Below are 23219 nucleotides of genomic sequence, written 5' to 3' on the forward strand. Positions count from 1 at the left end.
GATGGACATAGCCTCAAGATAGGTGCGAGGAATGGAAATACTAGACAAGCTACAAGCAAAAGAGTGAAGACCAGGAGAAAGGCGATCATAAGAAACGAAATGAGCAATAGGATGTTGAGTGCAAGTGCGTTTACCTTTGCGGAGGGCAATAGGAAGGTCATCAGATGGTAAAGCAGCAGGTGGAACAGAGGCCTCAGATGAAGGAGATGAACTGGTCGGGCCATAAGACACAATGCGACGAGCTTGAGACCGTTGATAAACCTGCAAAGGAGGGGTAGAAGTGAGAGGAGAGGGAGAGGATGGAGGAGTGGATGTGGAAGGAGCATAAGAGGGAAGAGTAGGAGTGAGAGAGGCGGGCTCCCCTTCATGAGAAGAGAGAAGATCAGTAGATAACTGTTGCCCAGAGGAAGAAAAAAATGAGTAGACTCAAAAAACGTTACATCAGCACTGACAAAGTAGCAACGAGACTCAAGATGATAACACCGGTACCCTTTTTGAGTGCGAGAATAACCTAAGAACACACACTTGCGTGTGCACGAGGAGATAACTTATCCAACCCAGGGTCAAGAACATGGACAAAGGCCACACACCCAAAAATGCGAGGAGGCAAGGGAAAAGGAGATGTGGTGGATATAACAGAGAATAGGGAGATGTGTGTACAACACTAGAGGGCATGCGATTGATAAGCAAACAAGCAGTGAGAACAGCATCGCCCTAAAACTGTTTGGGGACATGCATATTAAACATCAGGGTGCGAGCAACATCTAGCAAATGGCGGTGTTTCCGTTCTGCAACACCATTTTGTGGGAATGTATGAGGACAACTAGTTTGATGAATAATACCATGAGCATCACAAAAGGTAGTTATAATAGATTGCACATATCTTATTCTAAGGCATTATCAGATCGAAATATCTTAATACGTTTGCCAAATTCAGTAAAGATTTCATTATAAAACTTAGAGATGATGGAAGGCAAATTAGATCTTTGTTTCATTAAAATCAACCAAGTCATCCGAGAGTAATCATCCACAAAAATAACAAAATAAAAGAACCCATTAACAGTGGGAGTTCTAGAAGGACCCCAAATATCTGTATGGACAAGAGCAAAAGACCTGAACACGACTAACACTACGACGAGGAAAAGAACTACGATGATGCTTCCCAAATTGACAGGCTTCACACTCAATCTGAGAAACATGACTTAAACCCGGAACAGCTAACTTGAGCTTGGCCAAGGAGGGATGACCCAAAATGCCACTGAAGAGGAGATACACTAGCACTCAACACAGCAGATGGAGGAGGAGACGTCTCAGCGTCCAAAAAGTATAAGCCATCCTTCTCATGCCCCGAACCAATCATCCTCTTGGTCTGGAGGTCCTGCAAAACACATGAAGTAGGAGAAAAGGTTATCAAACAATGGAGAGCTTGAGTCAATTGGCTAACAGAAAGCAAATTAAATGGAAATTTAGGAACATAAAGACCAGAAGGTAAGGACATGGATGGAGTGGGATGAAGAGGACCTTGACCACAGACAGGCCGAGAAGATCCATCAGCAAGTATAGTGGTATGATCAACAGGTCTAAGAGTATCAAAAAGAGAGGAATTACCAGAGACATGAGAACTAGCACCAGAGTCTAGGAGCCAAGGCTGAGAGGACTTAGCCACACATGCAATATTACCTGAACTAGCCATGGTAGCAGTAGAGGAAGAAGGTAGACTAGGCCGGAGAGACTGGACAAGGGCAGTAAGCTCACTAATTTGAGTAGTGAGTGTCTCATGCGAAGTACCAGGAGAAGCATCCGAGCCAATGGACAACAAGGAAAACTGTGAGGAGGGGACATCCATAACCTGATGGACATGATTAGGTTTGCCATACTTTTGCCAACACCAAGGTTCAGTATGACCTTGGGAACCACAATGAGTACACTTGCGATCGCCACGTATACGAGAACCAGGTCCACTACTACTTCCACCACGGAAACCACCACGTGAGCCACCACTACGAGAACCACCTCCACGAGAGCCCCGTGAACCAGAAGAAGAGCTCCGGGAACCAGAAGAACTATGAAAACCCCTGCGAGTAGACCCATGATCACCACTACTAGAAACCAATGCAGAAGATGATAAAGAAGAGGACCCAGCAGTGGATTGTGCTTGTCCCAATGAAGAGCGTAACAGCCTAGAATAGGCATTGGCAGCTGAAGGTAGAGTGTCACTGGCAAGAATCTGATCTTTGAACCCTCGCAACTCAGGATCTAAGCCAGAAAGTAAAGAAGCCATCATAAACTCCTCCCAATGTTGTTTCTGGGTGGTCACATCAGTAGTGAAAGGTCGATGCTGCAGTAACTGATCCCACAAAGTCTTGAGACTACTAAAATAATCAGGGAGAGACCGGCCAGATTGACGCATAGCAAAAATCTGTTCATATAACTCGTAGACCCGAGAGACATTACTTTGATTTGAAAAAGACTCAGCAAGGGAGTCCCAAATGGCCGTAGAGGTATCACAAAATTCCACGGTAGTAGCAACCTGTGGTTCCAGACTATGCTAAATCCAACCCATCACACAAGAATCCTCACAACACCAATCATCATAATCCTTATCATCAGTAGGAGGAGGGAGTTCACTAATATAGCGGGACTTCTTCTTACCTCATAAGAAAATCTTGACAGCATGGGCCCAAGCCAAATAATTAGCACCATTCAATTTCTTTGTAGTGATAGATTTAGGCATGCCATCATCTTTACCCATAGTTATAGCCTTAGCCTCAATCTCAACCATAATGATCAACCAGACTTGCAAATAGCCAATACCCACACCCACAATCACCAATATAAACACAGAACTAGCTCAACAACCAAGTTTGGACCCAAATGAGACCAACACATCAACTCAACAGTAGCAATCAATAAAGAGAGGACAAATATCCCTTGCTAGAAGGGTTTTAACCTTTATAGAGGAGCCTTCAATAGGTAGAACCGAAGAACACAAGGTGACTGGACCAGAAACAGCCAAAAATCGAACAGAATATCAACCCAACAGGAGTAAAACGACAAATTAAGATCAAGGACCCTTGGAGGGGTAATTGAAACTGCATAATGGATGAGGTAAATAGCCTAAAGGGGAGGGAGGTGAATAGGCTTCAATGGTAATTATACCATTCAATTGAAATTTCTATGATAATTGTTAGGAAAGATAGTAAACAGTAAATCAAAGCATCCACATGAATGCACAAAAGATTAATAGAAAAACCCTCCAAAATAGAAAAACCAAAGACACCTTTCCGGTTAAGATAATACACTATTCAAAAGATTAATACAAGACCGAAGTTAAGTGACTTATAACTAGTACCTCAGATGCACGCACTTACCACATTTGAACTCTTGTAGTCCACGAAAACTCATTTCCTCCCAAACACAACGAATCTTATAGCCACAACGCACATGACTTTGAAACCCTTTTTCTTGAATGTGAACTCATCTACCATGGATTTTGCAAAATTCGATCTTTGTTGCAACGTCTCTAACCAATGGCAATCAATGGTGCACTCCGATGATTTTCTCTTTCAACTCTTGTTGCCTTTGGAGTATAACTAAGACACCTCAATTTTGTTACAAATGGTGATGAGGTGAATTGGAAGAATTTCGGCATAGCTCCTCTCTAAAAGATGAACGCTTCGAAGAATATAGAGAGGTTGGAAAAACCTTTGAGTGCTTGGAGAGGTAAATGTGGAGTATCCTTATCATGTGTTTCTCTCACCGAGTTTCTAGAGAACCTCCATTTCTTTTCTCTCTGTCTCTCTCTCTCTCTATATATATAGAATGTCCATCTCACAAATCTCCAAGACAAGGCCATTTGGACTTCATAGATTCTACAATAAAAGCTTTATTCATGACTCCATAGATTTTACTCCATGATTCATGACTCCATATGCCACGTTCCATGATGGCTTTACCCCATCCTTCCATCCACGTGTAGGGAAACATTCATTAGATTTTCTCTACTCCTAGTGAAAGACAAATTAAAGTTGTGTCATAAATCCATCTTTACCTCATGTTCCTGTGAAATCCACCTTTGTTTTTTCACCGTACGGCTTTGTCTTCATAGGCACGCGTGGAGACATTTTTATAGAGAATATCAATATCTTAGCTTCAAAAGATGTCATAAATATGATAAATAGCTCTATCGCTTGGCACTACAACAACAGTACCAGTAAACATTTCTACGGTACCTGAATAGTGTCATCGCTCAAGCGACTATCTAATGTAATTTGAGCAATGTATGTGGGCTCACGTTTTTATTGAGTTGAAGTCCACAACTTGAGCAATTGATCCACCTTTTGAGCGATTGCTCTTTATCCTAGGCTAAGGTGTTGCTCTTCTAGTAGGAGAGACACTTTCCTGTTTGTGCCCCATCTCGCTTTGTTAAGTCTTCCAGGCACATTTACAACTCACTCATGCATCTGCAAAAGTACAATTGAACAACCAATGCTCATTTCAAACAGAAATTGAGTCATTAACAAAAAGTTTTGTCCCCTGAAATTGTTATCTCCATTTTCTATGATAAAACTTGACTCAACCAAATACCAATACATATTTACGTAGACTAAGTGTTCTCAAATACAAATGAAAGGGAAACAATACATGACAGTGTACCATGTTTGTTCTTCGAAATGAATCCTGCATAATAAGTTAGAAACTCAACACAACAACACAAGTGAGTATGTCCAATGTAAACATCATATAAATCAAATCAAAGCAGATTAAACAAGACAAGTAGAACCTATAACAAAACATGTGAATAATCAACACAAAGATTTGTCCACGCAAATTTGCCAACCCAGAAAAACTAACAGAGCTCGTATCATGTGCATTCATTATGGTTATTTAATTTTGTTGTAAAGTATGGCTAGAGCTTGCATTACATTTCTTCAATGTAGTTGTCCTAGGACAAATAGTCAACCTTGGTGAAATTTTTATTAATTTGCTCTTTGTTTTTCTTCATATTTTGAAAATCTTATGATTCGTATGATAATCACTTATATTATGTTTGTTGTCTTGCTCATCATTCTTCAACAATCTTGTAGATTGGGGATGATCTTTCTCAGTTTGTTGGGCCAATTTTGTTGAATCATCTCTTACAGGTTAGTCTTACCATTCAAATGCATAGTGATGCATCCCATCTTTGTTCCTTTGTGATCCAAGGCCCATAAAAGGGCCTTTGACTTATTTGTACACTAGCAAATTACTCGTGCCTAAGGCACTTACGACACAATTTGATCCCAGGTAAATTAAACACCCTTTCATGCCTTTGACCAATCCTAGCCCCCACAGCTGAAACCAAACCAACCACTACTAAAAACTACTAAAACCCAGATAAACCACCAGACTCTTGAAATCCGGTTTAATCTGCCGCTGATGAAAAAGGCTGTACCATTGCTTGACATCGTCAGCCATCACTGCTATTGTCACATCTACTACTATCACCTAGTTGTTGGAAAAGAGAAATCACAAGTAGAAGAAAAAGACGAGAGTTCAAAAATTAGAATTTAGGGCACAACCAATTATCAAGTAATTACTAGAAATTTAGGTTTTACAATTTAGGAAAGTGGATGTTAGTATTGAGTTTAATTCGACTCATTAAAATATTTAAATGAAATTTTATTATCACATATGGGTTTTTTTTTTATTATTATTTATTTTTTATGGAGGAGAGGCCTATTAATTTGAAAGAAAATATTAAAAATAGTTTTAATAATTGATGGTAAAATATTAGTATTTGAACTAAGAAGGTTCATTAATTGTTAAATTCTAAATTTGAAATGTATAACTCATTTTCTACATAAAAGTTTTGGAATAACAATTATTTAAGAAAAGTGAAAAATTAGCATATATCAAAGAACCCGACACATAATTCATGTTGAAAGGCCATAAAATTTAAGAAAACTTGAAAATATTGCCTTATAAAAGGGTTGAAAGTTGAAAGTGAACAAACTACATTAACAGTAGAATTGAAAGCAAGATTAATCCTACATTCTAACCAATTGTATTTCATAGACATTTCAAAAAGTGATGAGTTTTATTATATAAATTTTCAATATAAAAGTTTTGGAATAACTACTATTTAAGAAAATTAAATTTTTATTTACTTTTATTGTATACATGTTGAAAGTCTGTAATTTAAGAAAATTTGGATCTATTGCTAATCAATTGATCAATAATATCAAGATGAGTCTAGATTTGCTAAAGTTGAAGATCGCAACTTCACTGTGAAGTTGACCCATTATAGGACAAACTTGGACCTACTTCGGTAATCGAAACCGTTCATCTCATACAACTAACAGAGAAAATTATCCATGCAAAAAATCAATTTGATCCAACATCGATTGTCATACCATTATATTGTTTTTATCCATATGACATACATGTTTTTTAGAATGGACTGTTCATTTGTTATAATATATATGTGATTACTTACGTTTGATCAAGCAAATTTTTTGCATGCATGTTCTTCTCTACTTATCATATGAGATGAACGGTTCAAATTATTGTGATGAGTACAGATTGGTCCCACAATGCACCAACTTCATCTATGGAGTTGAGATCTTCAACTTCAGGAAATTCGAACTCCATAAGGACATATTTATTTATATTTTATAAATTCAAAATTCTATTAAAATTGATTAAAAACTTTCAATTCCGAATAACTAAAAATGTTTTGTAATAATCTATTTAATTTGCTGAATTAACAAATTTGTTGAATTGGCATGGGTAACTATAATCTATAATTTATATTTGTACCAAAAAAATTAGTTCCTGAAAATTTGCTTTTTTATCAAATTTTATAGTGCTTAATACTTTCCTAAAAGTATTCATTTTAATCCTAACACAACCAATAATGCAATATGAAGCACTTCCACTTTGCTTTTTGAGATATAATATGGATCTTGTAATTCTAAGCAATTTTTCAAAATTCCATATCATCTTATTGATGCACATGCTTTTTGGATGTTTGTCCATCTCCTCTTTTTACTTTTTTTTTATTATTATTTATTAATCCCTTATAAAAGATTGTGCAAAAATGTACCTAAAAATAGTTTTGTAGCCAATTAAATCATTCACAGTTAGGAACACTTATATATTGAAAAAAGTAGGTTGAGCTCATGAAGTCAATATTCACTGAAATAAGAAATTATAATATATACTTACTGGGTAAGCTCATAATTTCTTTATAATACTATAAATCTTGTTTATTTTTTTCCCACTCTTGTGTTCGCTCTTTACTTCTCATTTTTATGTATGCAAAGGATGCCATTTGAGCTTTATAGTTTGTATTTGGCCTACAAAGTTTATGATACTACTGATTACAGTCAATGGAACGAGGTGATCCAGCATGGGTTGGCTACATTTATGCCTTCTCAATCTTTGTTGGGGTGGTATGATTTCTATCCTTCTTATTTTTATGAAGTATTTATGTTAAAAAAAATATGTATCAGATTTATCTCATATTTATTTTTCTCAAGGGAGTAAATTGCTCTTCCTTTAGTATTTCTTTTTCTTTTTCCTCCTTTGCATGCTATTAATTTCATTAAATAATCACTAATAAATATTACATGTCATTTGGCATTCTAGAGATATCACATGTACGGGTTTAGTATTAATTATCTGGGTCATTTTTCTTCTTTAATTTAATTTCAACTAACATCACAAAATTTATAATTGAAATTAAATTCAAAATCCACTAGGAAATACAATATACATAAAAAAGAGAGAGGAAATCATTCGAAACAGGACCAACACCGGCCAAAGATGTGGAGATGCCATTGACAGCCATCACATTAGTAGAAGAATGAGGAGAGAAAATAGAAATAAGCAAAGAAGGATCATTTTCCATATGGTGTGTAGCACCTGAATCAAATACCCAAGTGGAGTGAGATGCGGAAGACAAACCTAGAGGTGAAGAGAGAGATAAATCATTAGATGAATTGGGATTGATCCTCTACAGATGGGGCAGTAGCTGAAAATTCTGTCAAAGATACCTATCCTCTACAGATGTCCAAGATACCTATCTCTGTTGCTGCCCAAAATTCTGTCAATGTAAAAGTTTAGGACACTGAGCCTTCCAGTGACCTTTCTGGTGACAAGAACGGCATTCATCCAAATGTGAATGAGTGAATGATTTGCCTTGTGTACTAATTCGATGGCCAGTAAACAGTGTCTAAACTTTTTATATCATGACCATAGGATGGGCTTGGATTGAACTTGAAATTTTGAGGAAGAATAGTATCTTGCAATTATCTTTCAGACTCAACATCATAAGGCATACAATTAGGTGTTTCAAATATTTAAAGCAATTACTCATTTGAAGTTGCCAGAAGCTGTCTAAGTCTTGAAATGGGAGATGCACCCTAAAAGATATACGAAAATGGCAATGAGACATGAATGGGAAGACAATCTGAGACATTTGTTGAAAAATAAAAAGGAAAGGGAAGAAAGAGATCTATATTCAGACGTTAATGATATTTGACGTTTTTTTGGGAACTAAGTGAAACTCAGGCTCTTTCCGAGGACTTAAAAATTTCTTGGGAGAAGTTTTTGGAGGTTTTATCTTTCTTTTATTTTGACTGTGCAATCTAACCCCTTCCAGACCCCCATCAAATAGAAACTAAATTGGTTGTAGTTTTTATTCTCTTCCACAATTTATTAATTCTGTCCTTATATTTATGTTGTTGAATATTGAAGTCACATTCCACAGTTTTCTGATGAGAGCAAAAAGTTCTAGGACTGCATATTCTTGAATATGTTATTTTGAATGTTCTCTATGCTGAACATTAAAATGCCGTTGTTAATCTTTGTTACTACAAGATTTAAGAAGTTGCTTTCTATAAGCATTCTTTTCTAAGATGATTTATGCCTAGAGTACAACTGATCATGGAAGTTGTACTTGTAGTTTGTGATCATTGCATTGACTAGATGATTTTCCATGGTTCAGTCAGTTGGAGTGCTTTGTGAAGCTCAGTATTATCAAAATGTTTTACGTGTTGGTTTCAAGCTAAGATCAACTTTGGTAAATTCTCTTTCTCCAATAACAGTGTTCAGATCTGCATGTGGTTTATTTCTGTATTTCTCTTTCAATTTTGGTTGTTTTTTGTATCACCTAACATGTTTCTTTTACTGAATTAGCATTACTTGTTTGACCCGGGGCGGCCACAAATACAAGAAAACCAACAGTACACTGCATACCATATCTGTCACGCCCTCAAAATAAACCCATAATAACCATAACATTAACATGCATTTATAAAAGGAACTGAATCATTTGAGTTATTCATCAGAGTATTCTTATTGGAAGGCCTCACATGTAACATCCTGCAACATCAAAATAAATGCCCTAAGGGCTTACATCTTTCCAAGCTAACACTTGGACACAAAAAGGATGAGTACTAACTCATTTACAAGTTAAGCCCTAGGCTTGAATGTTTACATGAAATCTCAAAAATAACAAAATAAAACACATAACTAAAGACAAGTCTTCAAAATCCCAAACATCAAATCCATCCAGGCTAAGTCCGTGGAGGTAGCTTATCACCTGAACCTGAAAATGATGTTCCCATAAAGGGTGAGCCACAGCCCAGTAGAAAAATACTAAACCAAATATAAGCATTGAATAAAGCTATAGCATTCAATAGATGGTTAACCAAGATAATCAATTTTATCATTAAACAGTCTCATGACACAAATGTCTAAGACACATTTCACCTTCCATTATTATCAACATGGCTCAGAACCTGGCCAAACTTACAACAGTGAATTATATATCATTTTTACATTACTTCCAATATCAACAAAACAAATGAGACTCATGCTCATATCAAAACACTTCATACTTCCCATTTGATACACATTTTAGTGCTGTATCAATAATCATGTAAAAACACTTCAATATAATAAGCACGCATAAAAATGGTGCTAATGGAGTCCATCCCCTATCTCCTCCCAAACAAACAAATCCGGTTTAGAGGTCCATCCCCTATCTTCCCCTAAACCGTGGAGTACATCCCCTATCTCCTCCCAAACAATATGCATATGCAATGCTCAATCAATACATGTAATTTCTGTATTAATTCAATAGTCTAAATTTATGACTTAAACAAATTGATTAGTTTCAATTTTCCCTAATCCGCATGCAATGTCTACAACAAGCACGACTATCCTCCACCGATAGCCCAAAACAATTATTTCTAGACTTGAAAAATAAATACACTATCAATTCATTAGGCGAGTGATTTATATTATCCAACTACACCATTTAATCAACAAATTCCCCAATTACCTTAAATTAATTACTCAAATCAATTTAGCAATTCAACTAGGGTTTTCTTTTCCCAAGATTTTCAAAGTGTCCCCAACCTATCAAAATACCAAACTTAGAACAAAGCATATAAAATGGAGTAGGAAAATCCCTACCTCAAAGAAAATAACCCGTATGGAGAAGATGGAGATGAAGACCAAAGACCAACGTGCTCCAAATCCCAAGTTTCTCAGATTAAAACGAAGCCCTCAACTCACTCAACCTTTTTAATAAAGGATCTAAGGTAGAAACTCACTCTAAGTAGATCAATCGTAAGAGAGAAGGTGTGTAGAGGGAGAGAGAGAGATAAAAACACTCCAGGGGCGGTTTTTAGAGGGTTATGAAGGAAAAGTAGGTCAAAAAGTGATCCAAAAAGTGAAATCACGGACTGATATAATCGACTCTACGCTCGAGCGTAGAAAGCCCCGCTCGAGCGTAAGACACAGAATCATGCTCGAGCGTGAAGAAAGCCGCTCGAGCGTCGATTGCACCCTTCCAGAAGTTTTGCAGGCGCTGGCACCCGCTCGAGCGTCAAACTTCCCGCTCGAGCGGAGGAGCAAAAACAAGGGATCACGCTCGAGCGTAAAAACTATCGCTCGAGCGGAAGATCTGCAGAGCAAAAATACTGGGAGATGGAAAATCACGCTCGAGCGTAAAGATTCCCGCTCGAGCGTAGAAGCAACAACGAAGGCACCGCTCGAGCGTTAAAACTTCCGCTCGAGCGTAAAGGCCAAAATCTGGGCATCACCTATTGGTATCTAAAATCAACCAACCTGTAACTGACCCGCCCAACACAACCTATACTTCAAATACAAAGAGATTAAAGGACAACAACAACCAATAAGTAATGACAGGATCCTCGGAACCTAAGTCCGGATACAATAATTTAAAGAGAAAAGACCGGGGTCGCTATAACCTCCCCTCCTTAGAAGAATTTCGTCCCCGAAATTAAGCACAAGGTTTCGAAAACAAGTTTTTCTCAAATTCCAACAATATGATAACTCACTAATAAACAACTTGACCCAACACCGGCCATTCCATCTCTTAACAAAGAGGCATGCCACAATTTGCAAAGCAACCATATATTTCAACCTGCATTAACACTATGCAATTTTCTTTCAATTTCAACAATTTTCAATATATTCAATATATACAATGTTCCATTAAACTTCCATTTCGAGGCAAGTTCCAAAATATTTCCATTAACCAAAACATTCTAAATGTTTTACAGCTTAAGACATATATAAAAAGCTTTAAAGTTCGACAATATTACAAAATCTAACTACAAGATTACAAATCAATAAACATGTCCGGATATTTCTCGCGGACTTCCAACTCACGTTCCCATGTGGCTTCCTCCACCCCGTGATGTTTCCACAAAACTTTCACTAAAGGAATGGTCTTGCCTCGCAAGACTTGATCCCGCTTATCCAAGACCCGAACCGGTCTCTCCTCATACGAGACATCCTCATCAACTACTAAATCGGTCCAATCCAATACATGTGATGGATCCGGCTCATACTTCCGAAGCATACTCACATGAAACACGTCATGTACTCCGGACAACTGCGGCGGCAAAGCTAAACGATAAGCAGTCTCGCCAATCCTCTCAAGGATCTCAAAAGGACCAATGAATCGAGGGGACAACTTCCCGCTCTTCCCAAACCTCATCAATCCCCGTCTTGGTGCTATTTTCAAAAAGACATGATCACTCACCTCAAACACCAAAGGTCTCCTCCTACGGTCGGCATAAGATTTCTGACGACTCTGGGCTGTAACAAGCCTCTTACGGATAATCTCAACCTTCTCCGTCGTTTCCCTTACTAACTCCGGACCCAACAGAGGTGCATCACCCACCTCGGCCCAACAAACAGGAGACCTACACGGTCGGCCGTATAAGGCCTCAAACGGTGCCATACCGATACTAGACTGGAAGCTGTTGTTGTAGGCAAACTCCACTAATGGCAAGTGCCTCTCCCATGACCCGCTAAAGTCAAGAACACAACCCCGAAGCATATCTTCAAGGATCTGAATAGTACGCTCGGACTGCCCATCAGTCTGAGGATGATAAGCTGTGCTAAAGGTCAACTTAGTACCTAAGGCGCTCTGCAAGCTCTGCCATAATCTGGCAGTAAAACGAGGGTCCCTATCGGAGACGATCGTCACTGGAACCCCGTGCAACCTCACTATGTCCCGAATATACAAGTCGGCAAGATGATCTACTGAATCTCTAACGCGCATAGGAATGAAGTGAGCCGACTTAGTCAACCGGTCTACAACCACCCAAATAGCATCACTACCCCGCTGAGTCCTCGGAAGACCCACAACGAAGTCCATAGTGACGTGCTCCCACTTCCACTCAGCAATAGGCAAGGGTTGCAACAAACCCGCTGGCCTCTGATGTTCAGCCTTCACTTGCTGACAAGTAAGGCACTTAGATACGAAAGCTGCCACATCCCTCTTCATACCCCGCCACCAGAACTGGCGACCCAAATCCCGATACATCTTAGTGCCTCCCGGATGCACCGCAAGGCGTGAATGATGAAAATCTCGGAGTACCTCTTCTCGATGAGACTCCGGCACAAACAGACGGTCTCGGTATCTCACACTCAGGTCGGGATACACCGTCAAACCTTTCTCAACCTTCCCACCAGAAATCTTCTCACGGAGGGATTCTACCTCAAGGTCGCCCCTCTGAGCCTCTAACACTCGAGTCACAAGTGTAGGTTGCGCAACAACAGAAAACAAGGCCGCAGCCTCAACGGATTCGCCCAGAAGCAAATCAAACTCTCCAAGTGCACCTAACATCTCCCACTCTCGGATGGCTATACTAGCTATGTCACCAACAGGTTTCCTACTAAGGGCGTCGGCCACCACATTGGCCTTTCCCGGATGATAATGCAATTCAAAGTCATAATCCTCAATAAATTCCATCCACCTCCTCTGCCTCAAGTTCAAGTCTTTCTGTGTGAACAGATATTTCAGACTCTTATGATCCGAGAATACCTCGAACCTCTCACCGTAAAGATAATGCCTCCAAATCTTCAAGGCAAATATCACAGCTGCTAACTCTAAATCATGCGTAGGGTAATTCTTCTCGTGAACTTTCAACTGACGTGAGCCATAGGCAACCACTTTCCCCTCTTGCATCAACACACAACCAAGACCCTCTCGTGAGGCGTCACAATAGACTGCATAACCCAACCCTCTCTCCGGAATAATCAAGACTGGAGCAGTGGTCAGTCTAACTTTCAACTCATGGAACGACTTTTCACAAGTCTCACTCCAAGCAAATTTGACTCCCTTCCGAGTCAATCTAGTCAAAGGTGAAGCTAATCTGGAGAAATCTCTTACAAACCGGCGATAATACCCAGCTAATCCCAGAAAACTGCGGATCTCAAACACACTCTTAGGCTGTACCCAATCTTGCACTGCCTCTGTCTTGGATGTATCAACAGACACCCCTTCCCTAGAAACTACATGGCCTAAGAACTTCACCTCCTCTAGCCAGAACTCACACTTCCCAAACTTAGCATAAAGCTGATGGGCTCTAAGTAAATCAAGCACCACCCTCAAGTGTTCCTCGTGCTCTTCCTCTGAAGGTGAATAGATAAGGATGTCGTCCACGAAGACGACTACAAAACGATCTAGAAATTCCCGGAATATCCGGTTCATCAAATCCATAAATACTGCCGGTGCGTTGGTGAGCCCAAATGGCATCACCAAAAACTCATAGTGGCCATACCGCGTACGGAATGCCGTCTTTGGAATATCCTCCTCCCTGACTCTCAACTGATGATAACCTGATCTCAAGTCTATCTTCGAGAAACAACGGGAACCTTTCAACTGATCGAACAGATCATCTATACGGGGCATAGGGTACTTATTCTTAACCGTAGCCCGATTCAATTTCCGGTAATCTATACAAAGTCTCAAAGCACCACCTTTCTTTTTAACAAAGAGGGCCGGTGCTCCCCAAGGCGAAACACTAGGACGTATAAAGCCTTTATCTAGCAACTCCTGGAGTTGGATCTTCAACTCAACTAACTCAGCTGGGGCAAAACGATAGGGTGCCATAGAAATCGGCGCCGTGCCGGGCACTAAGTCAATAGAGAATTCAATCTCTCGATGCGGTGGCAAACCAACAAGATCCTCGGGAAAAACCTCCGAGTACTCACACACTACCCTTGGCAACACAATCTGAGTCTCACCGTCCTCACTAATCGAAAGGTTAGCAAGTAGACCACTAAGCTCACTCCGTCCTCGCGGAACATACCCCGGTGGCAAAACACTACCAATACGGTCCCCCAGGAAATGAAAACACTCACCATTCACGGTACAACAAGTGACCCTCTGGCGGTAGCAATCAATAACTGCCCGGTATGACGATAACCAGTCCATACCCAAAATAACATCGAAACCTCTCATAGGCATAACTACAAAGGAAAATGGGATTCTATGGTAATCAACCTCTATATCACAACCCCTAACACCGTGTTTCAAAATCAATTCACCCCCAAGAGGCGACACTACACAAATAGGAGATGCTAACTGTGCTAACTCCAACTCCAAAACAGATGCAAATGCAGCAGACACAAAGGAATGAGATGCACCCGTATCAATCAAAACATTAGCAACCGAGTTGCAAAACAAGAAAGTACCTCTCACAACAGATGGAGCCGGTACAAGATCCTGCGCGGTAACAGCATACACGCGCCCAGATGACCTCTGATCAACCTGCTCACCCCTAGGAGCATAAGATTGTTGCACCGACTGAGACGATGAAGCCCCCTGATTGGCCCTCGAGGCCTGACCCGACTGAGCTGGCTGTTGACCCTGAATCTGCCTCAAACCAGATGCACCAGGTGTGCCACCCAACTGCGGGCAATACCTCTTCATATGCCCTGGCTGACCACACTGATAACACGAGAGTGGCTGGCCTCTACCCTGACTCTGGCTCTGAGATCGAGCCGAAGATGATGCTGCTCTCTGCACTCCTCCCCTCTGAGGACAAACTGGAGACTTGTGGCCCAGCTGGCCACACTTGAAGCAGGTAATGCCTCCTTGACTGCCTTTCCCCGAACTAGCACTCGGCACAGGAAAAGTCGATCTAGAAAAGCTACTCTGAGACTGTTGGGGATTAAAACCCTTCTGTCTCCTACCATCACTCTGACCATCCTGACTCCTCTTGGAGCCCTTCTGTCCTTCCTCCTCCTCCTGCATCATGATTTCCATGTGGGCTGCAGCATCAACCAAACGCCCATAATCCCGAATCATAGTTCCCCCAACTCTCAGCTTGAGGCCACGCCTCAACTTCCTCTCAAACTCAATACAGCGGCGTTCCTCAGACGCCACCAATTCAGGTGCAAACCTGGATAAACTAGTAAATGCAGCCTCAAACTCGGCCACTGAAGAACTCGACTGCTTAAGCTGGCAGAACTGGTCTCTCAGCTTCTCCCTAACTGCTGGAGATAAGAACTTCTCCTGGAAAGCATTCACAAAAGCCTCCCATGTACCTCCTATACGCCCCTTAGTGAACTTCCACCACTGACCCGCATCCCCCTTCAACTGGAATGATGCCAAGGTCACCTTCAACCCCTCGTCTTCGATGCCAAGCATCTCAAACGTCTTCGTTGTCTGTTCGAGCCATTCGTCAGCCTTAAGCGGCTCTTTAGGATCACCCACAAATTCATCCGGATTAGACCAGAAGAACTCCCTCTTCAGAAAGGAAGGTCCTGCATCCGCAACAACAACCTGGGCTTGATTCTCAGCCCTAAGAATGCCTACTGACTCCCTGAATGCCCCTGCTATCTCTCGGGCTAAAGCGCCCATAGCCTGCTGGCCTACTGGCTCGGCCACATTGGCCTGGCCAATTCCCTCATGAACTGCCGGAATCTCCTCTGGCACCGGTACCTCCTGCCTACCCGGCCTACCACGCCTACCGCGTCCTCGTCCTCGCCCTGACATCCTAATAAAGGAAACAAACAAAGACGTTAGCACATTAATAAATGTGCCGAAACTAAACACTCGCGTCCTAATGCATTGGACAAAAATAATTCATTCCACGTAAGCACATAATCACATAAGCACCTACGAATTTCATTCCCGGATAATGATAGTCCCAATGCGTTACTATAGTTCCGGTTGGAAGCAGCAGTGATCAAGTGCCTTTCCAACAAGACTACTAGAACTCAAGGGTCCAATCAACATCCTAGAAACTACATTCCATACCCACATAATCACATAAACATGTTATCACATAAGCATATAACGTTACACTAAGTCTCTATCAAACGAGACGAACCCATTGTGATACTAATCACTTCCCACGTACCCAAAGTATTCAAACCCGGTACGCTCTGATACCAAGTTGTCACGCCCTCAAAATAAACCCATAATAACCATAACATTAACATGCATTTATAAAAGGAACTGAATCATTTGAGTTATTCATCAGAGTATTCTTATTGGAAGGCCTCACATGTAACATCCTGCAACATCAAAATAAATGCCCTAAGGGCTTACATCTTTCCAAGCTAACACTTGGACACAAAAAGGATGAGTACTAACTCATTTACAAGTTAAGCCCTAGGCTTGAATGTTTACATGAAATCTCAAAAATAACAAAATAAAACACATAACTAAAGACAAGTCTTCAAAATCCCAAACATCAAATCCATCCAGGCTAAGTCCGTGGAGGTAGCTTATCACCTGAACCTGAAAATGATGTTCCCATAAAGGGTGAGCCACAGCCCAGTAGAAAAATACTAAACCAAATATAAGCATTGAATAAAGCTATAGCATTCAATAGATGGTTAACCAAGATAATCAATTTTATCATTAAACAGTCTCATGACACAAATGTCTAAGACACATTTCACCTTCCATTATTATCAACATGGCTCAGAACCTGGCCAAACTTACAACAGTGAATTATATATCATTTTTACATTACTTCCAATATCAACAAAACAAATGAGACTCATGCTCATATCAAAACACTTCATACTTCCCATTTGATACACATTTTAGTGCTGTATCAATAATCATGTAAAAACACTTCAATATAATAAGCACGCATAAAAATGGTGCTAATGGAGTCCATCCCCTATCTCCTCCCAAACAAACAAATCCGGTTTAGAGGTCCATCCCCTATCTTCCCCTAAACCGTGGAGTACATCCCCTATCTCCTCCCAAACAATATGCATATGCAATGCTCAATCAATACATGTAATTTCTGTATTAATTCAATAGTCTAAATTTATGACTTAAACAAATTGATTAGTTTCAATTTTCCCTAATCCGCATGCAATGTCTACAACAAGCACGACTATCCTCCACCGATAGCCCAAAACAATTATTTCTAGACTTGAAAAATAAATACACTATCAATTCATTAGGCGAGTGATTTATATTATCCAACTACACCATTTAATCAACAAATTCCCCAATTACCTTAAATTAATTACTCAAATCAATTTAGCAATTCAACTAGGGTTTTCTTTTCCCAAGATTTTCAAAGTGTCCCCAACCTATCAAAATACCAAACTTAGAACAAAGCATATAAAATGGAGTAGGAAAATCCCTACCTCAAAGAAAATAACCCGTATGGAGAAGATGGAGATGAAGACCAAAGACCAACGTGCTCCAAATCCCAAGTTTCTCAGATTAAAACGAAGCCCTCAACTCACTCAACCTTTTTAATAAAGGATCTAAGGTAGAAACTCACTCTAAGTAGATCAATCGTAAGAGAGAAGGTGTGTAGAGGGAGAGAGAGAGATAAAAACACTCCAGGGGCGGTTTTTAGAGGGTTATGAAGGAAAAGTAGGTCAAAAAGTGATCCAAAAAGTGAAATCACGGACTGATATAATCGACTCTACGCTCGAGCGTAGAAAGCCCCGCTCGAGCGTAAGACACAGAATCATGCTCGAGCGTGAAGAAAGCCGCTCGAGCGTCGATTGCACCCTTCCAGAAGTTTTGCAGGCGCTGGCACCCGCTCGAGCGTCAAACTCCCCGCTCGAGCGGAGGAGCAAAAACAAGGGATCACGCTCGAGCGTAAAAACTATCGCTCGAGCGGAAGATCTGCAGAGCAAAAATACTGGGAGATGGAAAATCACGCTCGAGCGTAAAGATTCCCGCTCGAGCGTAGAAGCAACAACGAAGGCACCGCTCGAGCGTTAAAACTTCCGCTCGAGCGTAAAGGCCAAAATCTGGGCATCACCTATTGGTATCTAAAATCAACCAACCTGTAACTGACCCGCCCAACACAACCTATACTTCAAATACAAAGAGATTAAAGGACAACAACAACCAATAAGTAATGACAGGATCCTCGGAACCTAAGTCCGGATACAATAATTTAAAGAGAAAAGACCGGGGTCGCTATAATATCAGATTTTGGGGATAAAAACTAGATTTATATAATCGGATTAGGGGTTTCTTCTGGCATACCGAGGGCTTGGGTGGAGAGTTTGAATGAATCTGCTTGTGGCAGAAGTTTGTTCTCTATTCAATTTGCATCATCCGGCATGTCTATTTATCAATTTTTCTCTAGGTTTTGATATGAACAGACCAGGATTCTTGAGCATGTCTTATGCCTGAGGTTTAAAACTTTCTGATTTTTGGTAAAAAACTTTGGCTCAAGGAGGAGGCTGAATGATATAGTTTAGAAAAGTCAATGACCAAGAGAAGAAGTATAAGATAGAAAACAGCTGGTATATTATTCTAATTGTGTGATAGGTATTTTATTTATTTTGGTGAGAATGGCGCTCTTGAAATAAGTAATGCATCTCTTTTACAAGAGGAAGAAAATAAAACTCTACGTAAACTGTGGGCCCTTCAAATGCCAGAATAGATATTAACCATGGTCATATTATTAGTTTTCTCATGAAAACTTCTTGATCATATTTCCCTTTTTCAAACTTTTGTGATGCCTGACCCAGACACTTGTCCAAATGCTGTCAAATATAGCTCACAAAGAATTTTCATTTCCCATTTTTAGATGTCAATGAAATGTTAATCAGTTGTTATGGTTGGTGATATTGGTAATGTTCAATGTAGATTCTTTTGGAGTTCTATGATGTCTTGCCAATTTGAAAGATAACAAATTTGATGACAACCGATGCTAATGCACTTCAGGCATGCTATTTTTAATAATTATGCACGTGCACACAACCTCACATGTAAATAAACCTTATTATGCCCAATGCTAAATTCATTATGCTTTTATATTATACTCTATTTGAGGACACTACAAGTATGAAATTTTGATGAAGTTTTGGGAAGTCAAACAATGGTTTGTCCTCTTTCTATTCTGAATAATATTATGATATCATCAATTTCACCATGACTGTTTCCAAAGAGAATAAGTTGACAATTCTCAATTGTCAGAACTTTTCATGGGACTTCTCTGTATGTATGAAGAAAACTAGTGATGATTCACATGTAATTGCATTATTTGGGAAATGTGTCTGCAACAAGTATGCCATGTCTGAAAGTACACGTGTCAAGTAAAAAAATTCTTGGATTTTCATTTTTTTGAAATTCAGCTGGTAATTTTTTTCTTTCCAGTCCGTTGTTTTTTATTTTAAGTTGGGAATCGGAACCTAGTTGGTCTCTCAAACAAAATATCAGGGGCTCTAGTCCCCTTGTCTTTTGAATACAAAATAATAATAATATTAATAATAATAATAATAATTGTTATAATAATAATAATTTTGACCTTATAGTTTTAAAATGAAGTCCAATTTTCTGTCCCCCACCAAGGGCTATAAATCTGCAATAGTACAACTTATATAAAAAATTAAAGACAATCTGCAATAATACAGACTCGTTATAGTTAGAAATTTTGATTTGCAAGGTATGCATTTTATGATATGACTGACTTTGGTCTATACTTGATTTTGGTACCAATCATGTCTGCATATTTTGGTAGTCTTTTGCAGTTGCTTGGATTGAATTATAAACTCGTATGTCCTTTGTTCAGCAAATATGCCAACAACTTCATGGTTTATGGTCAGCTCCATTTCATATCATTATTGCTATGGTTCTTCTTTATCAGCAATTGGGTGCTGCATCACTTCCTGGTTCCCTAATGTTAGCTCTAATGTTCCCCATACAGGTAACCATAGTTTTTCCTGCTGCTTTGAAGCTGCATATGGGTTTTGTCTTAATGGTGTGTTGCATGTGATGATCTTTCTCTTTCAAGTCTTGTCATTACTTATTAATGTTGTTTCTGACTTCTTCTTCTTTTTTTTTTTTTTTGTGTGTGTGTGTGTGTGTGTGTGTGGGTGGGTGTGTGTGTTTTGAAAATTTTTGGATTCCATGTGCTTTGAATAAAATCTTAACCATCTTTTTTGGTTGACCGTGTTTAGCATTTTCTATTCCCATTCTATTCTGTCTAGGGAATGGTTGTTAAATGGCCTCAGCAGCTAGGAAGGCACCCAGAATTTCATAAGCACTCCTCTTGTTCATCTATTTGAATGTTTTTCTGATATTATACTATTTTTGATGATTTAACATTTCAAAATATTTTAAGGAACAAAAGTCATGCTTGTGTGAGTGTTCTTAAATCAAGGAGCTACAAATTTTAGAAAGAGATGAAAGTTAGGCATGGCTCAAAATGAAATATTGGGGGGTTCTAAAAGAAATAATAGAAAAAAGAAAAGAAATAAAGGAGGTAAGAGTAGTGTGCGTGTGTCCACGGTTTTGAAGTAAACAGTTCAATTAAAGTCCAATTATCCAATCTACTAAATTATCATACTTCTGTATGCTTCAGTTTAATTGTTTTCTACGTCTAAATCTGCTTTGTTTATTCATTTGAGCTGATAATATTATCTCTATTATCTCTCTATATTCAACCTTAATGCCTTATTACAAAATTCAACTGTCAGTTTATTTTATGGAAGAACCCTGGTGCCTTTGAAGGCAGATATAGTAGTAATACTCAATAGGGGCCACCACCGCCCTCCCCTCCCCTCCCCCCCACCCAACCAAACTTTTGGAAAATTGCATTTTGGCCATGCAATTTTGAATATTTATACAAGAAGTTTGTATTTTGGCCCCTTCAAAATATATATAGTTTTACTCCAACCCTTCCAAAATCTAAAACTTTTTACTTTTGCTATCCTAAATTTAAAAAAAAAAATCATTTTTTTTATGCAATTTTTAGTAATTGTAGAATACATTAGTATTTAAGTCACCCCAAACCTTTGACAAATCTCATACTTTCATGTCATTTTGAGTTTCTGTAAAATAAATTAATATTCTGATTTCCAAAATCTATATAATCTTATGTCAATTCCTCTAAAATTTAAATAATTTTGCTTTAGCCCCCCCACCCCCTTGCACAATTTCTGCATCCCCCACTGAGTACAGCATACGTCTTTGGTTGGAGTTAAAAGTACTTGTTTTAATATGGATGACTTTAATTATTGTAGTATGGTTGTACACTGTGTTGAGATTGAAGAAACAAGTGTTGTGTAGAGACAGAACAGTCAGACACACTTTTCATCAACATCTACTGCAGAAGAGTCCCATACATGTAAAATAGCATTTTGTAGGACTTAAAAGAGTAAGCTTAATCTTATTCCTAACCAATTTTCTTTTTGGCAGTAGATGCCCATTGACTGGTCCACAATGGCCAATTTTAACTTACTCTAAATGTGATTCTTTGATTCAAAAGTTATATTGATGGGCAGAATGGGTCACTTTTAGACCTCAGAGTGCTTTTAGTTCTATGCTTTTGAAACCTGATTAAGTTTAGGGACCATAGGAAATATTGCAGTTAATGTTTGAGCATTGAGATAGATGTCACAAGATCTTGGAGATATTAAGGAAACATTGTTCTTTACTTTGTTCAGTGCCCATGAATTTAAGATTTATAACTATTTTACTGTAGTCACTGTATCTTCCACTCTTTTGCTCAGAACTCTTATACATTTAATTTATCTTGTGGGAACAGACATTTATCATAAGCAAAATGAGAAAACTGTCAAAGGAAGGATTGCAACGTACTGATAAGAGAGTTGGGCTGATGAATGAAATCTTGGCTGCCATGGACACTGTGAAGTATAGTTTAATCTTTGCTAGGTTTTACTTAAGCTTATGTACTACTTTAGGCTGTTAACAATGATTATTTTGATTTTATGCTAAACTAATTCAGATGTTATGCGTGGGAGGAGAGTTTCCAATCTAAAGTTCACAGCATCCGGTTTGATGAACTCTCATGATTCCAGAAAGCACAGCTACTGTCAGCGGTATGACATGAATCATAATCTTGGAAACCATCTTCTTGGCGCTACAAATTTTGCAAATGGCACCATAATTTGTGATAAGTTTCTTTACTGTTGTACTCTCTACAATTGACTGAAATATTACATTTTTAGTAGATGTGCCTGCCCGTTTGCATTAGTGAGTTCTGAACTCGCTTTAGTTACTTAACATCTTATAGGACATGCGGTGTAGAACCAAAAGACGAAGAATGGCATAACCAAAAAATAGGGTTTTTAGTCAAGAAGAATAAATAGGGATTTCACTCCCAAAATGTCTCTCAGAAATCAAACTCAACATCCAATCATTAATCATCAAAGTCTAGGTATCCAAACTACTACATAAAAGGCCATATATGTAGGCATAAGCACCATCTAATTAGGAAACTCATAAATAGGAAACTATGGAATTGGAAACTACTAATAAAGATACAAAATCCTAAAGACATAAAATCTTTTTAAATCATAACTCCGAATAATACCAAAATTCAAAGATTCTTCAATTTATTGTCATCCAATGCCTTTACGGTCCTCATCAACATGGCTAGTATTAATTGTTTTCTTTTTTGCCCATGGAGTGTTGAAGCGAGGGGTATTTA

The 23219-nt window shown here is 39.0% G+C and overlaps 1 pseudogene across 1 annotated transcript in view; it reads left to right on the plus strand.

Moving 5' to 3' along the window:
- The window catches only part of LOC145789315 (ABC transporter C family member 12-like), a 109142-nt pseudogene that overhangs the window by 62257 nt on the left and 23666 nt on the right, over nucleotides 1-23219 (plus strand). The window contains exons 10-18 of the transcript XR_014337076.1: nucleotides 5088-5144; nucleotides 7371-7436; nucleotides 8993-9103; nucleotides 11966-12004; nucleotides 13578-13586; nucleotides 19451-19489; nucleotides 20337-20471; nucleotides 22314-22420; nucleotides 22515-22608. The product of XR_014337076.1 is annotated as an ABC transporter C family member 12-like (transcript). The remainder of the gene's footprint in view (nucleotides 1-5087; nucleotides 5145-7370; nucleotides 7437-8992; nucleotides 9104-11965; nucleotides 12005-13577; nucleotides 13587-19450; nucleotides 19490-20336; nucleotides 20472-22313; nucleotides 22421-22514; nucleotides 22609-23219) is intronic.

Source organism: Camellia sinensis, chromosome 1, assembly GCF_055761805.1.
Source record: "Camellia sinensis isolate YWXY chromosome 1, ASM5576180v1, whole genome shotgun sequence".
NCBI lineage: Eukaryota > Viridiplantae > Streptophyta > Magnoliopsida > Ericales > Theaceae > Camellia > Camellia sinensis.